Raw genomic sequence first — 25,194 nt, forward strand, 5'->3', positions numbered from 1 at the left:
CGTAAATAAATTGTAAACAAGTACAAATGAGGAGATAAGGATCAGATGGGATAGGCTGTGCACATCCCAATCGCCCTTTCCTACTTCCAGTATCAGTAACCAAGTGTTAAATAAATATGCCAAAATCATATTCCGACAAGGACAACGATACAAATATGTATGTGACGGGCGAAACTGTAACCTCTCAACCAGACACAGTGCTGAAAAAAGTGTAACATTTTTATTTATTTTCGTTCAGGGTGTTTGCTTTAATAATGTTATTTGTTTTGTATCTTTCTGTTGTCTGTCCAGAATGTTATGAATGTTTATTTATGTATTATCAACTATGAGTACCTCCTGTCCCACTAGCAGAGGCATTACATGTCTTATTCGATTGCGAGCCATTGGTGACAGTGCACATTCTGGAACAGAGCCGTTAAATAGTGCTTCTAATTATTCTTTGAAAGATAATCGTTAAAATTCCCATCTCACTGGTGTGTTGCAGTGCTTCACGTCTGAAATATTATCTCTCAATGCTCTGGACTAGCGGCATACTTATAGTCGGCTTTGCTTCTGAGCATCTCTAAGCTCGACAAAGTTAATCTGGTAGTACAAGTTGTTACCATAATACATATGATGCCAAAGAAGTACTAATTTTAGAAATGACACCTGCGTCCTGGAGTATGCGCATACCTTTTACATTAATGAGGGGCTGTAGTGGAATTATACTGTCACTCGTACAGATTAGAAACCGTGCCTTGCAAGTGTTCATCCATTGCATGCTTCTGATGGAAATTGGTATCATCAGCTACTACAGAACAGATCAGGATTAACATGTAATTAAGAGAAATACTACCATTCCGAGCCAAGAACCTTCTGCATCATCATAGAATAATGACAGTTGTGTATAACTACCTTGTCGGCCGCTGTGACCGAGCAGTTCTAGGCGCTTCAGTCTGGAACCGCGCTGCTGCTACTGTCGCAGGTTCGAATCCTGCCTCGGGCATGGATGTGTGTGATGTCCTTAGGTTTAAGTAGTTCTAAGTCTAGAGGACTGATGACCTCAGATGTTAAGTCCCATAGTGCTCACAGCCATTTGAACCATTTATTACTACCTTGTTTTGACGGGATGTCTTACAACAGTATAGCAGAGACATGTTTCGTGACGTGCCTTTCTACTCTACTACCGCACTTTTGCATTACTCGGAAAAAGGAGAATAGTAGCTGGCGTGATTACCCATGAATGAAAGTGTGCAATATATTAAGCTCGTTTAAGTAAATCTTTCGTTATGAAGGAAATGAGCCAGAATGACTCGAGTGGTGTCAGAGTTCTTGAATGAATTAGGAAGCGTGACCCAAATTAGAAAACTGCTAGTTACGTGGTCGAATATCAGTGCACATGAGCGAAATTCAGTGTTGTTGTGCCTTTGTCATAATGTCATTCACCCCTGGGTATGTCATTTTCTGCTAAAAAAAAGAGAATGTCACCTCAATCTAATATGCTTATAAGTTACGAGGTTTCCTGAGTCTACATCTACATGACTTCTCTGGAATTCACATTTAAGATTTTAGTGCCTACTTAGGATTCAGCATACCACTTTCACACTATTTTTTCCAACGGTTTGCTTCGTAACAGCGCACAGGGAAAATTAACAATTAAATCCATTTGTGTCAGCTCTGATTTCTCTTATTTTGTTATAATGAACATTCCTCGAAGATGAGTGACAACAAAATATTTTCGCAATCAGAGGAGACCATTGGAGATCGAAATTTCGTGAAAATATCCCACTGAAATGAAAAAGCCTTTGCCGTAATGATTGAAACCCTAAACCGCGTATGATAACCGTGACTCTCTCCGCTGCTTCGCGATAATACAAATCGAGCTGCCCTTCTAAGAACTTTTTCGATGTCCTCCGTCAATCACAAAGTCCTTTGTTGTACAAAGAGCTGCTACCTCTATCAGCAGAGAAAATTAGGGACTTACTGGAAATGCGCAAATACCTGGAAGTACAAGGCGGCGAATTTTATGTAAACCTACCTTCCGAGTAAACACTCCAATTTATTTTTCTTCTCTTTAACTTCTTTTTTACCATTTCTTGTCCTGTACGGAAGTAGTTTTTTTTAGGTTCGATAAATACGTTGTATTTCTCAGGATGTCAGTTAATATATTCTGTTAATATTTTCCATTATTTATGCCACTGTAAGAGAAAATCATATTTTTTTGTATACAACCTAACTCCGCAAGTACTTCTGCAGAATATGCAACGCTCCTGCACGGAAATCCACATAAAAATTAAGATAAACTACTAAACATTGTAAGATATACTAAATACATGTTGCTGTCCAATAATACATTCTGTATAACTTGATCGTATACAATAAGACGTATAGCTAGATAGTAGCAATGAAAACAACAATTACTTTTATTTCCTAAACAGTTATGAAAGTGTGATATACAGCTTTCTTTCAGGGAGTGTCCAGTTGCTGGCTGGAAGCGTGAAGTGTACTACCGTGAATAGCAGTTTTCTCTCTAACGGTGATCGGCGTTGGGTACACCAGCAATCCAATGAGGCATTTAAGCCAAAGTGTGTTGAAGGTGTAATTCTGGCTACAATTTCATTTGTGATGTCTTGGGCATGTTCGTGTCATGGCTTGGGCCCACTCATTCAGTTTACCGTGATCGTTGTTCGGGATGTTTACTTCACCATTCTCGGTGGCCAAGCGCTACATCTAGACCACGAGTACACGATGGCCGTGTTTGCGGCGCTGTCTGCATACACCCCTTTTGTAACGAAAACTCAGGCACCCTGTTAAACCTCAGCTGCTCCACTAAAATGTCTTAGGAGAGACCATTTTTCCAGCCTATACTATATGGGTAAACATGGTTATTAGCCTAATTAGGGAACTCCTAAACTGCTCTTTGCTAGAAACGTTCTGCATCTGACTGACGAACTTTCCCTAAGGTCGACCGCTCCCAACTCCCACAACCACTCTCGTCTTGCACATCTGTTTCGTCTATCTCCTTTGGTTCATTTTATCTATGTGTCGAAACCATCTCAACATAACTTTTTCAGTAGTCTACAACCCTCTGTAAAATGAACTTAACACACTTTAAGTAAAATTTTAAGACTTAATCTCTAGGTATGTTGACTAAAACGCATCGCACTTAATAACGGCTCAAAGTAGAAAACTGATAAAATTTAAATTGTATAGTATCCACGACATTAAATCGTGACAATGACTGACAGACTAATGTGAACAATGGCCATGTATCCCCTTGGAAACATTGTGTAAGTCAAGTTTATATGATTTTTTTTTATTTTCTCTTGATTACAGATTCTCGTCAATAACACCACTTCTCAATTTAGTCATAGCGGTCATGGTTGAAAATGATTTTTTGCATGAGCATGTAGACTGGAATAAGGAAAGAACAGCAAACGCTAGTTTCTTTTCTTCATATGATTATATGAGTCATGCGTCATTTCAGGTGTTATAAAAATCAACGTACCACCTCCTCCTGGTCCTTCAAAGCAAACTACGTGTGCTGTGAACTAAGCTCAGACTGGTTTTTCTCCAAACTTTCTATTTCAGAACAGACATCAAAAATTTCGAGCTTCACGATTCTTTGCTTTTCATATCACACAGCAATTGTGTTCAAAAGTTGGCAATAATATTAAAGCGAGAAAAAATTTAGTTCTCTTATGGTAGCATCAAAAATTTTGTTAACTAAATCTATTGCTTTGCTCGTTCTTAATTTATGAAACGTGTTGAGGAAAGCTTCCCTCACATTTAAAACTGTTGTTCTGAAATAGCGGATATGAATATCAATATTATTTCTTCTGGTGACGTTTCAACAGGCCTGTAAAACTAACATAGCCAGGTGTCGCGGTGATCAGGGCAGTAGACTCGCATTCGGGAAGACGACGGTTCAATTCCGCGTCCGGCCATCTAGATCTACGTTTTGCGTGATTTCCTTAAATCACTCCAGGCAGAAGCCAGGATGTCTCCTTAGAAAAGCGGGCGGCCGATTTCCTTTCCTATCCCTTCTTAATCCGAGCTTCTTTCTTATAACCACCCACTACATTTTGGGCTAGTTACGATTTAAATGGATCGTGTACCTAAAGTTCCCGAAGAATAAAGGAAATCCGTGAACTGTAGGAAAAGTTATAACCGAATCGCCAGTGCTTTGACATGCAGCAATGATGACAAGAAGTAAAAAATCGGTTAAGGTTGGCTGGAAGGAATTACAGTAGTTAGTTACATTTTGGAATTGTAATGAGTTTAATTAATGAATTAAAGATAATTACGGCCGCCAGCTCACTATGTAAACAAAATTACTGTCATTGTAATCACTGCCTATTAATTGTGAAAAACTTACGTAATATGCTTGGTTTTGCCACAAAGCGGAAACAGCAGAAAATTGGTAAATACTGCTATGGTGTGATTTCCCATGGATATGTCACGGTGACCAAATACTTTTAAATTAAATATCAGCTCATGGGAATCTATTAATAATAATCAAAGAACAAAAAAATCTCATCAGTAATAAATGGTTCCGAAAACACAAAAATTTTTGACGTCACAGTGTAATGCTTTCTGTCTTAATTTTATTCAGGAAGTTATTTATGTTTATTCATTGCTAAAAGTTGTTATTTAGTTAAAAATTTATCTTACTTAAAATTTATCTTAATGGTATATCAACAACAATAACCACTGTCCTGCGAGTTATAGTTACGTAATTTGCAAAGACAAAATTTCGACTGTCAAAGAATGTAAAAGTTCGTGATATGATTTTAAGGACTCATTGGTTACTTCTGTTACTATTCATTCGCAATTATTGGCAATCACTTTGTGCAAATGATACTATCACTTGGTCGAGATGTTAACACACATCATTTCTGAGTGACTGCATTCCTGTATATACAGAAACTTGATTTTTATCATGAAAAGCACAACAAAAATATTTTTTACTGAGTTTTGCTTTGTTAAGTACTGTCTTTCAAATTTCTGTTTACTAGGCTGAAGCAAATTGTTTTGCAAATTATTGACATATTAAATACTATTATATCTTTAATAAAAATTTTGATAGTTTCCCAATCATCACTAATGGATAGGTGGATCCTACTTAGGTAGTCTCTCTTACGGAAAAGTGAAGGTCAACAATTTGATATAACTCGGTATTATTCAAACACAAAATGAATTACGACACTGACTACCGCATACAAATATGACCAAATACTTATCTGGATCTTACATCAGGTTGAGATGTCGTCGGTGCAGTGTAAAGCATTGTTCGTTGACAATGTGTGGCACAGGCTCCTCTTCTTGTAGCCCCGTAACAAATGAAACTGCGCCTACAGTACCTTCATATTAATTTCCATCACTGAGCGGTAGTTATACTGGGCCCATTTAATGCCATATATTCCGCCCGTCCACACCTAATATACGCCGAGCAACTACACACTTTAGCACCACCGCTTTACGACCATTTATCAACAAAAAAGTCGCAGTGCTACTCGCCTCAGCTGTCTCTCTCAACACTATCATAGTTTCTCCTCTGCACTGAACTGAACTGCTGGCGGGCTCAGAGATAATGCAACTGCAAGTTAGCTATACTCTCTGACAAAATTGTGTTGTCCTGACTAAGCAAGCGTGCCTAGTTACCCTAGCTTTCAATTAACATTTATTTAATTTTACAACGAGGAAACATTTTATGACATCATACAAACGTTAGTGCACTTATTTAAAAACTTTCATTCACAGAAAAATACATCGAAAAGTAAAACTGCAAGGAAAATATTTGATAGAACGCAGAGTTGTTGTTACACAGTCTCTCTAATGACCGGGCTGCCGACGGGACCATAAACTCTAATCTTCCTTCTTCCTTGAAAAGCGAATCGAAGTTTCTTAGCTCATTTAGATGAGACATAATGTCTACAGTTTTCGAATCCACTGATCTTTCGTTAGTTCTGGATAGTTGTAATTAACCCACCCTTAAATTTTCCACAATTTTTCTTCATAATAATATTGTTACCTTATGTTATTTCATGTTGCAGCAATTATTTCGTAGGTTATGGATAGGTTTCAGTACACTGTTATAGTAATTGTTACCTAACTTTTTATGATGACATCTCCTGCAGCGTAATATTCCATAAAATGAGGTCCTAGGCGTTGTGTATTAACTGTATCTGAAGAATTAACCATTTCAGTTTACCGCAGCTATGTATTTTCGTCTTATTGTTTGCGCAGCCATATTTTCAGAAATACTGCTTCAACTTCTTCAAAAACAACAGCTAGAAAAGTTTTCCTTGCTCATACAGTCGAAAGATTTTCATAGGAAAACTGTCCAGTCATAAGCTCAGAGCAACTTGATCAACTCTAAAAACACAAGCCCCACTCTGACGCGCCGAAACTTTTTTATATATTATAGACTCAGGTTCCAAAACCTCCTAAAACCGGAAATCACTCAGTTTCACTTCAAGATAGGTTTAGTTAGTGCAAATGTTTGTCAGTCTGGATTTACGAATTTTTTCTGAAAATAATTATTTGCGTGGTGATTTTTAGCCATAATAGGTAACAACAAAGATTGCAAATTTTGGAAATATTAAAAACAGAAGCTTCTTGTTACTTTATAATGTCCATTTCAATATCGATAGTAAATTAATGAAATGACAGCTAATTTTTATGTTGCAATATCGATACCTAATAATACATTGAAATACGAATAGGAAAGTACATTCACAGAAAAATTATATCATTGTTAAAAACCAGGTTCGCCAAGATTGCATCTAAATTTTTTTCATTGATTATCGGTTTCGATAGATCTGAGCTGTCTCATCGGATCTGAAAGTTTAATAAACAAACATTCCAAGTCAAGGTAGCTAAAACATATATTATTTCATGCGAACACCCTAGACGTTACTGGAACAATAGATTGGCACACATGAGTCTGTGTACAGTTGATTACATTGGTACTAGCTCACTTATACTACTAGCTCAGTCGCTTTTATGATATTAATGAAGGAGTTGGCTAGGACATTAGCACAACATGATTAGTGTTTTACATTTGTGGTATTTTATGTTTGACATGCTGATGTTCGTTGCTACCTTTTATAGTAAAATAACACATCACTATGCAGCTTGCAAGTTTGTAAAGATCATGAACTTCTGTTAATATGTTACCTGGTATGTTTCGACCTTCAACGACATATGCAGTGTTTACTTGAAGTCATATACATATTATCCACCTTGACTTGGGCTGTTGCTTTATTAATCTTTCTGATCCGATGATGATCTGTCGAAACTGGTAATCAATAAAAAGATTTACAAGACGAATTTGGCTAACCTAATTTTTGAAAATAATATAACAATTCGTCCCAACAGTTGACACAATGTCAAACATACATAACACGGAAAGACTGTATTTGATAGAAAACTTTATAAGCTTTCATAGATAAGTAAGAAATAATTTACTTAAGAAAATCAACTCAAATCTGGGGAAATATCAGATGGTATCGGACATTTCATTACCTGAACAGAAGTTCATAATATAGTGAACATCCTTCTGATGGAGTGACGTTTTAATTTCTCTCAGCGAGAAAGGGAAAAATCTCAAAACGTGTCCTCTTGATAACAAATGTTCCCTATTATACAGCAGAATATCTGCGTGTGGATTTTAACTACAAATTGGAAATTTCACGCACTGGTCGCGAAGTTTCAACCGCACCTCCGTGCGCACCTGCACGAGGAATTTTGTGGAAGACCCTCACGCAAGGAAATAAAGTGCCGTAAGCGGCTCGTGAATCGAGGTTTCCTGACCACTGCCATAGGAAACGTCTCGGACCGACTGGAACAGCAGATGACACGTAGCAGACAATATCCCCGCAATTTGGTAGGATGATGGAATCTGATCATAAAGGGGCGTCTTGATTTGGATATGCCTTACCTGAAGAAACGTGTGGACTAACTTCCACGCCGAAATGTAGCCATTATGATGGCTGACGGCTGTGTTACATGGTATTGACGATATGTATCCAGGGACCGATGAATACATTACTTCACTTTACTTTTTTCTATCTTTGTTCTTGCTTCACGTCAACACAAACAAAATGCTTTATTCGCAGAAGGTCCGTGTCCCAGCGATGTCTAGTAATTGTCGGACACAGTAAAGTCGCGTAACATTGGTTACCTTCTAAAGAGTGCCATATTTCCATTGTCGCATGACGGAAAATTTGTAACAATTTTTACGTTTTGTGCATCCCTTGAACAAGTCAAGGTTATGGTGCATTCTTATGTCCTGCTCTTCTACCAATGCCGTCTCAGATATGTGACTGCGTCACAATTCTTATTTCTTCCTGATTTACACATATTTACATGCTGAACAAATCAGCTGTAAAAGCAAATATGTTGCTTATGTTCTTCCACCTTCTCTTCCATCATTCGTTCGGTGTGACCAGTGTACACGCGAAAGGAGCTATTGGTTGTCAAATCTTTGAACTGCCCGCAGGAGCCTCAAATTTCCTGACAATCATTTGAAAGACATGAACTGTGTTGTGTTTCGCTAAAACGTGAGCTATTTTATTAGATGCCGTATTGATATATATCTAAATATGCCGTCGTTGTTTCAACCCTTCATACGTGACATATCTGGGATTTGCTCATTTGTGTGTCTTAAACGCATTAATAGAGGAAGCAGTGACTTTGTTAAATGCATGGATGACCTCTGTGTCCCGTTTACTCCAATAGTTTTCGTAAAAGCCTCAAGATTTCAAGATGTGTTAGTTAATTATGATCATTACTTCAAGTTAAATGTGTCCCTGAGACATTTAAGTTGAGGGAAACATTTAATTATAAGATTTATAAAATCACCAATGGTACAAGGACGTCCCATTACGTCCAATGCTGGGGTGCTTGCCAATATCGGAGAGTTCTGGCAGTAGTGACCACATATAAAGGAAAAATGATTTGAAGTTTGTGTTGGGGAGGGCACTCAGCTTAGGTACTTCGGTCAGCAATGTCGACCATCGTATTGCGGTGGTGTAATGGTTAACATTTCTGCCTAAAAAACGCCGGCACGGTAGCTCAGCGTGTTCGGTCACAGGGTTAGCTGCCCTCTGTAATAAAAAAACTGAGTTACTAGATCAATAATGAACTTCAACGGCCGTCAGACCCCGGTTCGAGTCCTGGCCGCAGCACATTTTTTTTTATTTATTTCGTCTGCTTCGATCATTATTGCTTGAAGTGCTTTATTCATAAATAATAATCATAGAGAATTAGTTGCTGCTGAGTTGCATATCCTTTCGTCGATGAGTAAGTGGAACCTATAAATACTGATGAAACATTACAGTTATTTTAATGGCAAAAAGATAATCGAGGCCAGATGTGATGCATTTCAGTCTCCGGTGGTTTTGTATGTGACAAACTTTCACAGACTCTCGTGTCAAATGTCTGCTCGAGGTTGAGGTGACCACACCCTGTTCAGTGTTTTACAACACACTCTTTGTTTTAAAAAGTATGTGCCCTGTGTGTGGTTGTAATAGGCAAATAGTATACGCGAGGGATGTCATTGGAGTCGTGTAAGTCTGTCATACATCGCTAAAATTCTCTGCGGACTCCTACCTGGTATCTCCTAAAGGGGTCCCTTTCGCAGCAAATGATAACTCTAGGACGTGGGCGTTGTTGAGATGTTGTAGGGTCGTTAAGTTAAAATTGTAGGTAAGTGAGGAGGTAATCTGCAGTAATGAGCACATCATGTGTTCTAAGGGGTGCCACGTTTTGTTGCGGTTGCCACAATGCCATTTCAAACAAACTTATATCTGCACTCTTTGCCTACAATAACACGTATGACTTTCTGGTAAATTACTATAATTATGCCAAACCACACTATACAGCATAAGGTATGGTTAAAAAGCTTCTGTTTAAGGCGTCGCTTTAGCGTACACCCAGCGTAGCGCGACTCCGATGCGGGTATACAACCACTGACAAGTCAGCAAGTGATTAGTGTGGTATTCGTTTCTTTCCGATGTGCGTTTGATAAATGTGTAAACGTGAACTATGGAGACGTTATGACTAAATACGACGAAACAGGTTTTTCATGGTTGCCAAAGGACAAACACCAGTATGCATCCATCGGGGATGGGGCAGTATGTCTGGCAAAAACCATTGTTGTGGAATGCTGCGTCTAATTCATGATAACACACATCCCTATATCACAAATGTCGTAATGCACAGGTTTCTGCCAACTCGTGTGGGAGGCACTCGAGCGCCCGCCCTATAGTCTTCATCTCTTCCCATGTGCGATTATCACGCCTTCGGTCCCATAGAAAAGGCCTTGAAGGGTTGACGATTCTTGTCGGAAAAGAATGTACAGCAGTAAGTTGCGGACTTCCCGCGGCGGTACACGGTCTTTTACCAAATGGCTACTGTCAACCTCGTGCGTCTGTGCGGTGATCGCCTCAACGCTCAAGGCGATTTTGCGTGTTTGCAATACCGATCCCGTACTATGTGGCCTTGGAACAGAAACTTTTCGACCGCCCTTCGTAATCGTCCTTGGCGATACTTTGTCAAAACTTATTACGCGTGGCGGCGATTTCGGCGGTCGTATTTGCGTCCGATTTTTGACACGTTTAATAATATGACTTTCAATAACAATTGGCCGTTACCAACACAGTAAGTCAGGTTGGTAGTAGGTAAGACGAATGTTCGACTTCGGTTTATTGGGCGAATTTTGGGGAAGTGTAGCTCGTCCATAAGGAAGACACCGTGTAGAACGATAGTGCGACCAATTCTTGAGTACTAGTCGAGTGTTTGGGATCCCCATCAGGTCACCATGGAAGCAATTCAAAGGCGTCTTGCTACATGTGTTACCGTTAGTTTCGATCAGCACGCATGTATTATGTAGATGCTTAGGGAACTCAAATGGGAATTCCTGGAGGAAAGAGGATACTCGTTTCGCTAGGCACAGTTGAAGCAATATAGAGAGCCGGCACTCGAGGCCGACCGCAGATAGATTCTACTGCCGTCAACGTACTTCTCGCGTAAGGGCCACGAAGACAAGATGCGAGAAATTTTAGAGGGGAAAAATTTTTGAGGGGAACGGGAAAGGAAATGACCAGTAGTGGTACAAGGTACTCACCGCTATGCATCGTACGGTAGTTTACTTAGTATGTATGTCACTGTAGATCCCATCTGTTTATTTTGGCAGTCGCCCCGATATATTCCTTATTACACAATTAACATTATTTTACAACAATTGACATGGAAAACCACCAATACCACATTGACACCCGCTAGCAGAGTGGCGCTACCAGCAAAGAAAACAAACTTTCTGTTGACAGGAGAGAGCTTCTGGTTGGAGAGGTTTGGCCAGTCATAGCAAAGAAAAATTTTTCCAGCTATACAGGGTGAAGCGAAATTCGCGCAATCGGGCTCGCAGCGCGACTCCTCACATGCCAGCGACAAAAAAAATGTCCTTCACAAAATTTCGTCTGGCGAGTATATCCGGCAGAAGAAGGACGTTAAAGAGTGACAATCTGGCAAAACTGTAACAACACACGTAGTAACTACCTCTGACAGCACATTTGAACCATCCTGCTCAGTTGGCGCAGTGGATAGAGTTTTGGGTTCGAATGCAGGAGGTAGAGGGTTCAATGCAAGGTTGGGGTGCATTTCTTTTTATTTGCTAATTTCATTCTGACATTTCATACTGTAATATACACCGTTTCATATATCACATGTACCCTACATTTACAACATTTTGTAACGCTGAATACAACAAATACGTGGTTAGACAAATAAGAAATTAACAGTTGAAATAATTAATGGGACCATGGTGATAACACACACAAATAGTAACATTATTCGCGAAGCACGTTGCTAGTCCTGCTGGTAACATAAGGTCCTAACGAAATGTAATGTACCTGAACGAGGTAACACTAATAGTTGGCACTAATCTATGTGACCATTAGAGAAGCGTACAAGGAAAACAGGTTTCGCTTCTAATAGAGCAAGTGCTGCGAATAAATTCGAGCCCACGACGTGGAAAGGGCATCTTTCAAAGCTGACCAATGTTCCATTTCTACGATTTCGTATGTAAGTGCAAATGTTTTCCAGAGGACCAGCTGCAATCGCTGTTGACAATTAAGATGACAGATACCGTACTACCTGGACTACATTTACCAAATAAAAAACAAATTCTTGAACCGAGGATCGAACCCTCGACCTCCTGCATACTAACCCAAAACTCTATCCGCTGCACCAGCTGCACAACAGGAACGCTGCTGTACATGTGATTAAAGTGTTGTTAGATTACCACTCTTTAACGTCCTTTTTCTGCCGGATGTACTCGACGGACGAAATTTTGTGAGAGAATTCCACTGCACCCTGTATATGAAACAATGGAGATTCTATTAGCCAATCGCGAATGAGAAGGTTGTTCCCAGGCTGGTGACCCCATGCCACGTTAGCAAAATTCACAGCGGAGGTGAAACGTGTCCTTCTGTCCAGACTACAGGTCATGTGACACTGCACCCTATTACACATATTCGATATCCATTTTGACATGACTGTTAGGTTGTGCTCAGGAGTACTGTCGATTACCATCCATTTCCTCCGCTACAAATTATCTTCCGACTTCCTCCGCTACAAATTATCTTCCGACTTGTGTAGGCCTGTTAGTGATATATGACTTAACTCTCGAAACATGAAGCGTAGGATGATTCCTTTGAAGGGGCAAGGCCGACTTCCTTTCCGTCCTTCCCTAATCCGAGGAGACCGATGACCTCGCTGTTTGGTCTCTTCCCCCAAACCAACCAACCAACCATGAAGCGTAACCCGTATTACTGCAGTGTCACCGTTTATAATCAAACAGGCTAATAGCAAGGAACAGCAATTTGGGAAATATGTGACTTAATTAGGCTGTATTTCAGGAGACGGTACCTCTTGCCACCCACCGAATGTTCGTGTGGGACATGTTGACAAGATCTCAATATGGGACATTTTCAGTTTGAATCGCCTCTATACTTGCCACCGTCATTCCAGAGTGGATCATACAGAAAATCTACATCTGTTCGATCATCTGTGTCATGATGCTGCAGACCTGTGTGCTTAACAAGGCAATGCACTACATGAGTCTCCGAATTCTGTCGCGTTACTTTGATGAAAGCATTCTAGATTTTACGACACCAGATCACCGCCTAACATGTTGACGCGTCTCCAACTTACGTCCACCAATTGTAGGAAGCGAAAAGGTGCCTCAGATTGGCAACGCCACTGTCAAGAAGATTTACCATGAATAAGAGACAACTTTGTACGGAAATACATTATGTAATACAGCAGCGCAAGAATAATTATTCTTCTATACTCATCCTAAAATATCACCCGAAGGTAAATTCCGTGTATACACCAGTATTAAATATTTGAAGAGAATTATGTTCACGAGTTGTACTTCTTTAAAAAGTGCTCTGATAGCACTTCATAAAACCTTCAGTTAATATCAGCCATGTGAATAATGTTGCACACAAAAAATACATTAAATTACTTCAAGTGAAAATGCAGATCTGATGCAGAGGATGAAAATAAAATGATCAAATTAAGGCAACTCCTAACCGTGTTTGCATGTTCGTCATTGTCGTACGGAATTCTTTTGTAATTGTCGTCTGGAACTCCTTCCACATAACCGCGTGATTCAAAAAGAAATAACAGATTGCCGTTGTTTATTACAAACTATAAAAGATGGAAGCGCTTTGTGCATGTCAGTGGATAGAGGGAAGTTCAAAGTATTAACACAGCTGCGCTGTCGTTTCTTTGTAGCAAAATGGCGACTACTCCACAAGAGATATCGTTTTGCGATTTGGTATTTGCACGAAGCCAATCCATTGTTCAAGTGCAACGGGCATTGCGCGGTCCATTCAGAAAAAAGCTGCCTATGAACAAGCTGATTTATGACTGGCGTACAAAATTATTAGAAGCTGGTTGCATCTGCAAAAGGGATGGTCGGCCACGCACACGTCAGATGAAAATGTCGAATGTATCCGAGATCCGTTCACGGGAAGCCCTCGAAAGTCCACAAAGCGGGCTGGCCTGGAACTTCAACTTGTCAAACAACTGTGTGTCGTGTTTTGAAACGACGCCTGCGTGTGAAGCCTAACAGGCTGCAGTTACTGCAGCAACGGCGGCCCGGCGACCGTAAGAGAAAGAGCGAATTTTCCATTTTAGTTCTCCTGGGTATCGCGGAGGACACTTTTTTCGAACGACTCATCTTTTCGGACGTCTATCGGCTAAAGTAAACCACCATAATTTAAGAGTTTGGAGCTCACAAAATCCTGTGGTCGTCGTCGGACAGAAAAGAGACTCACCGAAAATAAATGTGGTTTATGATGTTTCTGTTCACAAAGTTTACGGACTTTTCATTGTTTCTGAGGTAGCTCTGACAGAAATGTCATACCTGGACATGCTGCAAAATTGGTTGTGTCCTCTTCACGAAGATTTCAGTGATTTCATTTTTATCCATGGTGGCACCCCAGCTCCCTTTCGCACTGAGTTGCGGCATTATCTTAACAAACATCATTCAACAAAGTTGTGTTGGAAGAGGAGGACAACAATATTTCTTCATTGCTATTGGCCTCCCAGGTCACCAGACTTCACACCTTTCTTTTTCTTTCTGTGGGGAGGGGGTACATAAAAGACAAAATCTTTGTCCCACCTGTGACAGCTACTCTTCAAGAGCTGAGAAATCGAGTTGTTGAAACTGTCGATTCAATAAACGGGGAACTGTTTATTCGTGTGTGGACTGCACTACCGTTTCGACGTTTGTCGAGTAACGCATGGTGTAGTAGCTGTGCGAACATTACACATTGAACCTTCCTCTATCCAGTGACATTTGGAATGTTTTTCTGTCTTTCATAGTTCTTGTGTAACAAACAACTGAAATCTGTTCTGTTTTTCTTGAATCGTTCTGTATAACCAATAGCCGGTCGGAGTGGCCGAGCGGTTTTAGGCGCTAGGCTGGAACCGCGCGACTGCTACGGTCGCAGGTTCGAATCCTGCCTCGGGCATGGATGTGTGTGTTGCCCTTAGGTTAGTTAGGTTTAAGTAGGTCTAAGTACTATGGGACTGATGACCTCAGAAGTTGAGTCCCATAGTGCTCAGAGCCTTTTGGCCCATTTTTGTATAACCAATAGTTATATTCTTCTGAGACGCTTTTCCCGTAAAATTAACAGCTGCATCTTCTGTTTACTCTTATTTTATAAAAATATGTAATCCCCGAGGACGCTGGTGTACTCTTCAATGTATAGTTTTAGCTACGAAACTTGTTGGATCTAAACAAAATATTGTGACTATAGGTGGCGTATTGCTACAAAAAATGACAACTTTTGTGGAAGTCGGAACCTCGAGATGTTACGTTTTCCACGGGATTTCTCTGGTGCTGGCGCACAGCCAGAATTTGCACCAGGCTTCTAGACGGAAATACGCGTGTTAAAAATTCACTCTACTCGAATGGACCAGTAGCAGCTCTGCATGAGGAGTAGCTTAAATATTTAAAGAATGCTATCCTTGACATATGTCATCCTCTTTTGATCCCAACAGAAATTTCTGTCCTCTCCGTGGGATCAGCACGGTTAGATAGCGAATTACATGTCTCGTGCAAAAAAATTGGAAAGATGAAAGTGCTTCTCTGAGCCTCGAAGCGTCGTGTGAAACGAGTAATTTTGCGTACTTCATCACAATCCTTATACGAGGGTCTCCCTTTCACAGTTTTGCAAATTGAGATGTGTCGTTTGTTATTGCTGAAACAATGGAAGCTCAGCTATAACCTAGGGAGAATGATGCCCCGGATCAGTGAGAAAGAATAATCCTCAAGTATTTAGAAGATTCCAAGACATTCGATTCTGTATGAACATTAAGTTACGAAAATGATATGTCTTCGAATCATTCCGCACAGCGTGGCAGGACTCAAAAATAGGTTCATGTCAGCTGGTGTAAGAAAAACAGACAAAAATTCAACCGGAAAAATGCAGAATATGTATACAACCTCATAACAGGAAATGAAACTCGGATACATTCATACGAGCCGAAACGATTGCAGAAACAAACAGTTTGCATCTTCAAAGTTGTACCGGAACCAGCAAATGTGATTAAATCGCGTAGCACTTCCAAATAAATGAACGCTTGTTTTGTTGGTTACAGTGCAGTGCAGTGTTGTGAAGATCCGCCTTACGACTACCGTTTTTCACGAAGAGACGGTCCCTATTTCGTTCTTCGTCATTCAGACTTGTTTGCGCTCAGTGCAAACGGCTGCACCATCCAAACACTGTGTCACATGATGGCGCGTTGTTGCAGTACACGTTCACCAATTTGACGTGAAGATAGAGCATTGTTCTTCTTGAAATGCACACAACAAATTACCACATTTAAAGCGGAAATTCCATCAACATTCATTTCTTTGAACTACATTTTTTTGTATCTTAGTGAAATATGAATATTCGTTGCTCAGTGATAAATTTCAACGAACATTAATTACATTTGCAAATTCCTGTTTGTGTAAAGCTGGTTTTTAGGTGAATTCTGTAATAAGGAACAAATTTTATGAGAAAATTAACATTGTGTCTATGTTCAGTTTGAATGTGAGATTTGCGAAGTAATATAGTGAAAAACAAGCTTACACATCCAGTTAATTATATTAATGATAAATATGTTCAATAAATTCATTGTGAATTTGAAATACGTCCTTCAGTTTATTATTCTGTTTTAAAAGTAAGGTAACGGCTTCAATAGCGCATTTGAATTGTGTTTATGTGACCATTGATTTGACTTAGGGCGACACGGAATGATTAAGGTGCAGCATGGCCGTGGGGAACTAATATTTTAGAAACCGTAACTCCAGAATATCGATTTTTTGTTTTTATCCTTTGGAAATGCCGATTTTATTCGGATTTTCTGCCGATTAACGAACTGCAAGAACAGTGTCGAGTATAAGGACACTGAACTAAGCTAACACAATTATTCATTTCTGGGTAAGAAAGTTCAGCATCGATCAAGATACGTACCCCTCAAGACATAGCCCACAATTTTAATACACTTCTCTTTGCTGACTGCCTGATTATATATCATCTCTTTGCAAACGGGAGAGTAGACGACAATTTACCTACAATACATTTGTGTTCACGCGTCCGTCGTTCTATAGAATAAAATAAACAGCTGTATCAAGTGCAGTGGTGAGGAAAAATGACTTTAGATAAATATCTATGAATCGGTCAATGTATGTTTAAAATATATATATATATATATATATATATATATATATATATATATACAAAAATTGGAAGATATAAGTATGTACAACCCAAAAGAATGATGCGAGTGTAAGTACACAAGAACTTTATTATTAGCTGTATGACATTGAAAGAAATATTTCTTTTTGTAAGTGGTGCTGTATGTTCCCAAACAGGAAGTAGGTCTCTGCACGTTGTAATGGCACCTAATTAGGAGAACGTTCCGAATTCAAACGGATGTCACTGATTTTTACAGTTTAGCAAGTTCAGTCAAATAAAAATTACCAGTGATTACGTTAGACGTATAGAAGTACATAAACATATTTGCGTGATTGTTGATCCGTAATTAGTTTCAGTGTAGCAATTACAAAATAAAGCTAAGTAATAGAGGATACAACTCTCTAAATAGGAAAAGGTGCTCACAAGGCTACTTTTTATTAATTACGTATATACTTGCACCCAAGATTAACGAAAGCAACGAAGCAGGAAAATACACGTTAAAAGTAAGATTGCAAAAATGTATCAGATATGCGCACCACATAGTGCACATAACTAAGAAAATATATCACCACATTTCAACTTTAACGAGGGAATGGAAAAAAGTTATGAACAATTTTAAGTAGGCTGTTTAGGTTTTTATGTTGGCAACGCCACGTAGCGCTCTACTGCCAGCTAAATAAAAGATTCGATCAACTGAAGGCGCTAATTACTGATAGGCATAGTTATCAAATGAAAGATTTTTTATGTAGAACAAACAATGTATTTACCTTAATAGTGGTTCAAATGGCTCTGAGCACTATGCGACTTAACTTCTGAGGTCATCAGTCGCCTAGAACTTAGAACTAATTAAACCTAACTAACCTAAGGACATCACACGCACCCATGCCCGAGGCAGGATTCGAACCTGCGACCGGAGCGGTCGCTCGGCTCCCTTAATAGTGTTCAAAAGTCATAATATATATAGCAGTTCATGACATCCAGTCTTACAAATTTACTGTCTCTGATGGACACACGTTCAGATCATCCGCTCTCAAAACTCCGCCATTTCTCTCCCCACATCCACCATTGCTGGCGGTTCACCTCCAACTGCGCAACGCTACGCGCTGTTAACATCCACTTGCCCAACACTACAATAGCATATACTCCAACAATGCAAACCAACCACAGCCTTCGCACAGCAGAGTCAGTGATTTTCATATAGAGCGCTACGTTGCGTTACCAACATGAAAACCTGAACAGCCTACTTACAACGTATCAGTAGTAACTGCCTCCAGTAGTTTGAATCTTTTATTTAGCTGGCAGTATTGGCGCTCGCTGTATTGCAGCAGTTCGAGTAACTTAGATTTTTGGATGTAAGTGATTCAAGAAAGCTATAGGTTACTGTTAGTCAGGGCCATTCCTTTGTAGAGATTATTGAAAGTCAGATTGCAATGCGCTAAAAAATATTGTGTGTCAATTTAGCGATGATCAGAATAAGTAAAGACAGAACTGTCTGAGTACGTTCAGTTTTGTTCAGCCGTTTGAAAATCAAATAACGTAGAAGTTTACCAGAACCTTAGCCGAGGACACCCCACTGGAATCTTCTGATTTTTTCTTGTAGTTTGTGTAATTAGTGTAGTTATTGTTTATTGCTAGCTCGTAATTGTAGAGAGAATTTTCTTTGTAGTTGTAGTTTTCCATAGTTTTTCGTTCTTAAAACTCTATTACAAGAAGAAAAAGCTACCGAAATTAACAAAAGAAAAAAAAATAAGAAGCAGACCTAAAACAATTAAAGTAGCCATTAAATGAAAATGCTGTTACCTACGGACAACAATTATAAGAGGTGGCCAAAAGTTTTCGTTTGATGGCGTTACTGCAGCTTATATGCGACTCCGAAGCGGGTATATAAGTGTCGACACCTAGGCAAGGGATCAGTGTGGCGTTCGTTTCGTTATGACCTGCGTTTAGTAAATGCGGAATTGTGAACGTTGGCGACGTTATTGCCGAATGTGTTCAAACAGGACCGACGTGCTGTTATTCTTTTCTTGGCTGCCGAAGGACGAACACCGTTAGACATCCATCGGAGAACGAAGAATGTACACTCCTGGAAATGGAAAAAAGAACACATTGACACCGGTGTGTCAGACCCACCATACTTGCTCCTGACACTGCGAGAGGGCTGTACAAGCAATGATCACACGCACGGCACAGCGGACACACCAGGAACCGCGGTGTTGGCCGTCGAATGGCGCTAGCTGCGCAGCATTTGTGCACCGCCGCCGTCAGTGTCAGCCAGTTTGCCGTGGCATACGGAGCTCCATCGCAGTCTTTAACACTGGTAGCATGCCGCGACAGCGTGGACGTGAACCGTATGTGCAGTTGACGGACTTTGAGCGAGGGCGTATAGTGGGCATGCGGGAGGCCGGGTGGACGTACCGCCGAATTGCTCAACACGTGGGGCGTGAGGTCTCCACAGTACATCGATGTTGTCGCCAGTGGTCGGCGGAAGGTGCACGTGCCCGTCGACCTGGGACCGGACCGCAGCGACGCACGGATGCACGCCAAGACCGTAGGATCCTACGCAGTGCCGTAGGGGACCGCACCGCCACTTCCCAGCAAATTAGGGACACTGTTGCTCCTGGGGTATCGGCGAGGACCATTCGCAACCGTCTCCATGAAGCTGGGCTACGGTCCCGCACACCGTTAGGCCGTCTTCCGCTCACGCCCCAACATCGTGCAGCCCACCTCCAGTGGTGTCGCGACAGGCGTGAATGGAGGGACGAATGGAGACGTGTCGTCTTCAGCGATGAGAGTCGCTTCTGCCTTGGTGCCAATGATGGTCGTATGCGTGTTTGGCGCCGTGCAGGTGAGCGCCACAATCAGGACTGCATACGACCGAGGCACACAGGGCCAACACCCGCCATCATGGTGTGGGGAGCGATCTCCTACACTGGCCGTACACCACTGGTGATCGTCGAGGGGACACTGAATAGTGCACGGTACATCCAAACCGTCATCGAACCCATCGTTCTGCCATTCCTAGACCGGCAAGGGAACTTGCTGTTCCAACAGGACAATGCACGTCCGCACGTATCCCGTGCCACCCAACGTGCTCTAGAAGGTGTAAGTCAACTACCCTGGCCAGCAAGATCTCCGGATCTGTCCCCCATTGAGCATGTTTGGGACTGGATGAAGCGTCGTCTCATGCGGTCTGCACGTCCAGCACGAACGCTGGTCCAACTGAGGCGCCAGGTGGAAATGGCATGGCAAGCCATTCCACAGGACTACATCCAGCATCTCTACGATCGTCTCCATGGGTGAATAGCAGCCTGCATTGCTGCGAAAGGTGGATATACACTGTACTAGTGCCGACATTGTGCATGCTCTGTTGCCTGTGTCTATGTGCCTGTGGTTCTGTCAGTGTGATCATGTGATGTATCTGACCCCAGGAATGTGTCAATAAAGTTTCCCCTTCCTGGGACAATGAATTCACGGTGTTCTTATTTCAATTTCCAGGAGTGTATATACAGCAGCATGCCTGCCGAAAACCGCCATTGTGGAATGATGCGGCAAGTGGTACTGCTGCTACATGATAACTTGACGTCTCCACATCGCAAATGCTGTAACACAGAAGTTACGACAACTCAGATGGGAGACGCTCGACCAAACACCACGTAGTCTTGATATCTTCCCATACGATTAGCACGCCTTCGGACTCATAAACAAGAACTTGAGTAGTCGATGATTCCTGTCGGGCGAGGATGTGCCACAGGCAGTTACGGACTTCTTCACATAGCAGGACACGTTGTTTCATCAGAAGGCTACATTTGAACTGATCCGTCGTTGGGACGATTATCTCGATGCCCAATGCAATTGGTACATAGCTTCCCTTATTCGTACCACACGTACCCACCGTATCTTAGATACCATAAAAGAGGAAGCTGGATGGAATCATGGTTGGTAGTCACAATTTATAATTAAGACAGTTTATTGACAAAAAAAATGGCTCTGAGCGGTATGGGACTTAACATCTGAGGTCATCAGTCACCAATAACTTAGAACTACTTATACTTAACGAACCTAAGGACATCACACACAACCATGCCCGTGGCAGGATGCGAAGCTGCGACCGTAGCAGGCGCGCGGTTCCGGACTGCAGCGCCTAGAACCGCTCGGCCACCGCGGCAGACGTTTATTGGCATTACGCCTTTTAAGGAATTTGACAATTACAAATTGTAAACGAGCCACTAGATAAAGCTTTGTCGATACAATTAGGAAGCTAACGTACTCAGTACTCAAATAAACAGTCCCTTCAGAGAAAGTTATAAAAAAAACTTAATGTGCCAGGCATTTATGGAAACCTTAAGCATAGTAATTGTCATTTACATCATATAGCCACTTCATCAAACTCCTTAAAACCAGTTATTACATTAAGATGGCCACAATTAAAAAAATTCTTCACTAAAATACCGTTATTACTCACTGTTTCAATCCGTTAAGGGGGGTAGGACGTCAAACAGGTCGACCTGGAGCAGGAGAGGCACCACAGGACATTTTAATTTCCACTGTCTGTACTTTTACAAATAAATTCCTAAAAATTCGCCAGCATGACCAGGAAGGATTCAGAATTCACACTCATACCAGTTCGAAAACATAACGAAGTATTTTTTTTTTTTTTTACATGTGAAATTTCATGATTTTTTTCACTTACTAATGGCAGCATTTGTTGCTATAGGTACACTTTTCTTCACAAGTAATAGAGATTCTTCGATGAATTTTGCACAGCATAGAAACCATACTTGAAGGTGTATGAAACTCTAGAATTTTCCAAATCTATTAAAAACCGTGGTAAAAATTGAAGTAATGAACTATAAAATTTGTGTTTTTTTCTAAACATGAAGTTTAAAATATAACAGTTCATTCGGTTTTTCATAATTTAAATAAATTGTAGAGTTTCATATACCAGTATGTATGGTATGTATGCTGTGCAAAATTCATCGAAGAATCTCTTTAACTTATGAAGAAAAGTGTACCTATAGCAACAAATGCAGCGATTAGTAAGTGAAAAAATGATGAAATTTCACACGTAAAAAATTTATTTTATTATGTTTTTGAACTTCCACTGCAATGAGTGTGAATCCTGAATCCTTCCTGCTGATGCTGACAATGTTTTATGAATTTATTTGCAAAAGTATAGACACTGGAAACTAAAATGTCCTGTGATGCCTCTCCTACTCCAAGTCGGCCCGTTTGACGTCCTACTCCCCTTAAAGAAGCATTTGTTAAAAGGTCAATTACAAACTTAACGTTGTCGGGCACTAATACCCCTTGCTTTATTTTCCCTTACTGAGAAAACAGAATTACTGACAAACTTCAGAAATTCAAACTCCCATATAGGATTTCCCTCAAAATACATAAAATGAGAACAGTTACCAATAGAGGATGAATTAATGCCACTTCCACACTAGTGGCAAGCTAAGATCCAATTCGTAACATGATAGAACCACTTACATAAAAAACTAAAACAGAAACACTAATCATTAAAAATGAATGTTCAAGTGCTCAGACAAGTTAATAAAAGAGTACTAGAAAGAGTTGCGCAAGGAACTAAGTAGATGCCATGAAGTTTTAATTTTAGCCAGTTGCCAGTCGCTAACATTTAAGGAACAAGGTTCGTATCAGAACAGGTTACACACAATGTATATTTATGTACACTCCTGGAAATGGAAAAAAGAACACATTGACACCGGTGTGTCAGACTCACCATACTTGCTCCGGACACTGCGAGAGGGCTGTACAAGCAATGATCACACGCACGGCACAGCGGACACACCAGGAACCGCGGTGTTGGCCGTCGAATGGCGCTAGCTGCGCAGCATTTGTGCACCGCCGCCGTCAGTGTCAGCCAGTTTGCCATGGCATACGGAGCTCCATCGCAGTCTTTAACACTGGTGGCACGCCGCGACAGCGTGGACGTGAACCGTATGTGCAGTTGACGGACTTTGAGCGAGGGCGTATAGTGGGCATGCGGGAGGCCGGGTGGACGTACCGCCGAATTGCTCAACTCGTGGGGCGTGAGGTCTCCACAGTACATCGATGTTGTCGCCAGTGGTCGGCGGAAGGTGCACGTGCCCGTCGACCTGGGACCGGACCGCAGCGACGCACGGATGCACGCCAAGACCGTAGGATCCTACGCAGTGCCGTAGGGGACCGCACCGCCACTTCCCAGCAAATTAGGGACACTGTTGCTCCTGGGGTATCGGCGAGGACCATTCGCAACCGTCTCCATGAATCTGGGCTACGGTCCCGCACACCGTGAGGCCGTCTTCCGCTCACGCCCCAACATCGTGCAGCCCGCCTCCAGTGGTGTCGCGACAGGCGTGAATGGAGGGACGAATGGAGACGTGTCGTCTTCAACGATGAGAGTCGCTTCTGCCTTGGTGCCAATGATGGTCGTATGCGTGTTTGGCGCCGTGCAGGTGAGCGCCACAATCAGGACTGCATACGATCGAGGCACACAGGGCCAACACCCGGCATCATGGTGTGGGGAGCGATCTCCTACACTGGCCGTACACCACTGGTGATCGTCGAGGGGACACTGAATAGTGCACGGTACATCCAAACCGTCATCGAACCCATCGTTCTACCATTCCTAGACCGGCAAGGGAACTTGCTGTTCCAACAGGACAATGCACGTCCGCATGTATCCCGTGCCACCCAACGTGCTCTAGAAGGTGTAAGTCAACTACCCTGGCCAGCAAGATCTCCAGATCTGTCCCCCATTGAGCATGTTTGGGACTGGATGAAGCGCCGTCTCACGCGGTCTGCACGTCCAGCACGAACGCTGGTCCAACTGAGGCGCCAGGTGGAAATGGCATGGCAAGCCGTTCCACAGGACTACATCCAGCATCTCTACGATCGTCTCCATGGGAGAAGAGCAGCCTGCATTGCTGCGAAAGGTGGATATACACTGTACTAGTGCCGACATTGTGCATGCTCTGTTGCCTGTGTCTATGTGCCTGTGGTTCTGTCAGTGTGATCATGTGATGTATCTGACCCCAGGAATGTGTCAATAAAGTTTCCCCTTCCTGGGACAATGAATTCACGGTGTTCTTATTTCAATTTCCAGGAGTGTATATACCAGCTTAACCCGCCTTGGCGAAATGAAGATAAATACTATACTTTGGAAGGCGGTATGTGAACAACTCCCGGCAGTGGCCAGGTTCTTAAACACTGCTAGGCCTAGAACTCTGATGACATTTCACTCCCTGCCAAGGCGCTGGCACAAACAAAGGTTTTTGCGCAAATCACAGAGACATTCCAATAACTCTGAAACAGAGAAACACTCGGAAAACCTTTGAATCGATATATGGGTAAGCATGTAAAGGAACACCTTACACTACTGACGAATTCGCAACTTTGACCTTAAGCATTTTACACATGGACAACTGTATTAATAGAGTGCAGGCTTTGAAAACGCCAACATAAAATCATTTAATTACAAGAAACACAGAGCACTAGTAAAACTTCTGCGAAACCTTGAAATAACGGCCACCATTTAACTAGGCCAACTGAATTCTTCCACACCATCTTATTGTTCGACTATGAAAGTCTCACCATAAAAATAAAATATAAATGCCTCTGAGTGCGTTGATCAACAAAACACAACTACGACCACTTACTCATATCACGTACACAATACGAAGGAGAGGTTCAGAAATGGCTCTAAGCACTATGGGACTTAACATCTGAGGTCATCAGTCCCCTGGACCTAGAACTACTTAAACCTAACTAAGGACATCACACACATCCACGACGAAGCAGGATTCGAACCTGCGACCGTAGCAGCCGCATGTTTCCAGACTGAAGCGCCTAGAACGCTCGGCCACCGCGGCCCGCCACGAAGGAGAGGGTTCCACAGCTTTCCCACTTCAAATTTTGTTCCCAGCCAAGTCACAGAACTTGT

The sequence above is a fragment of the Schistocerca americana genome, chromosome 7 (assembly GCF_021461395.2).
Source record: "Schistocerca americana isolate TAMUIC-IGC-003095 chromosome 7, iqSchAmer2.1, whole genome shotgun sequence".
NCBI classification, from domain to species: Eukaryota; Metazoa; Arthropoda; class Insecta; order Orthoptera; family Acrididae; genus Schistocerca; species Schistocerca americana.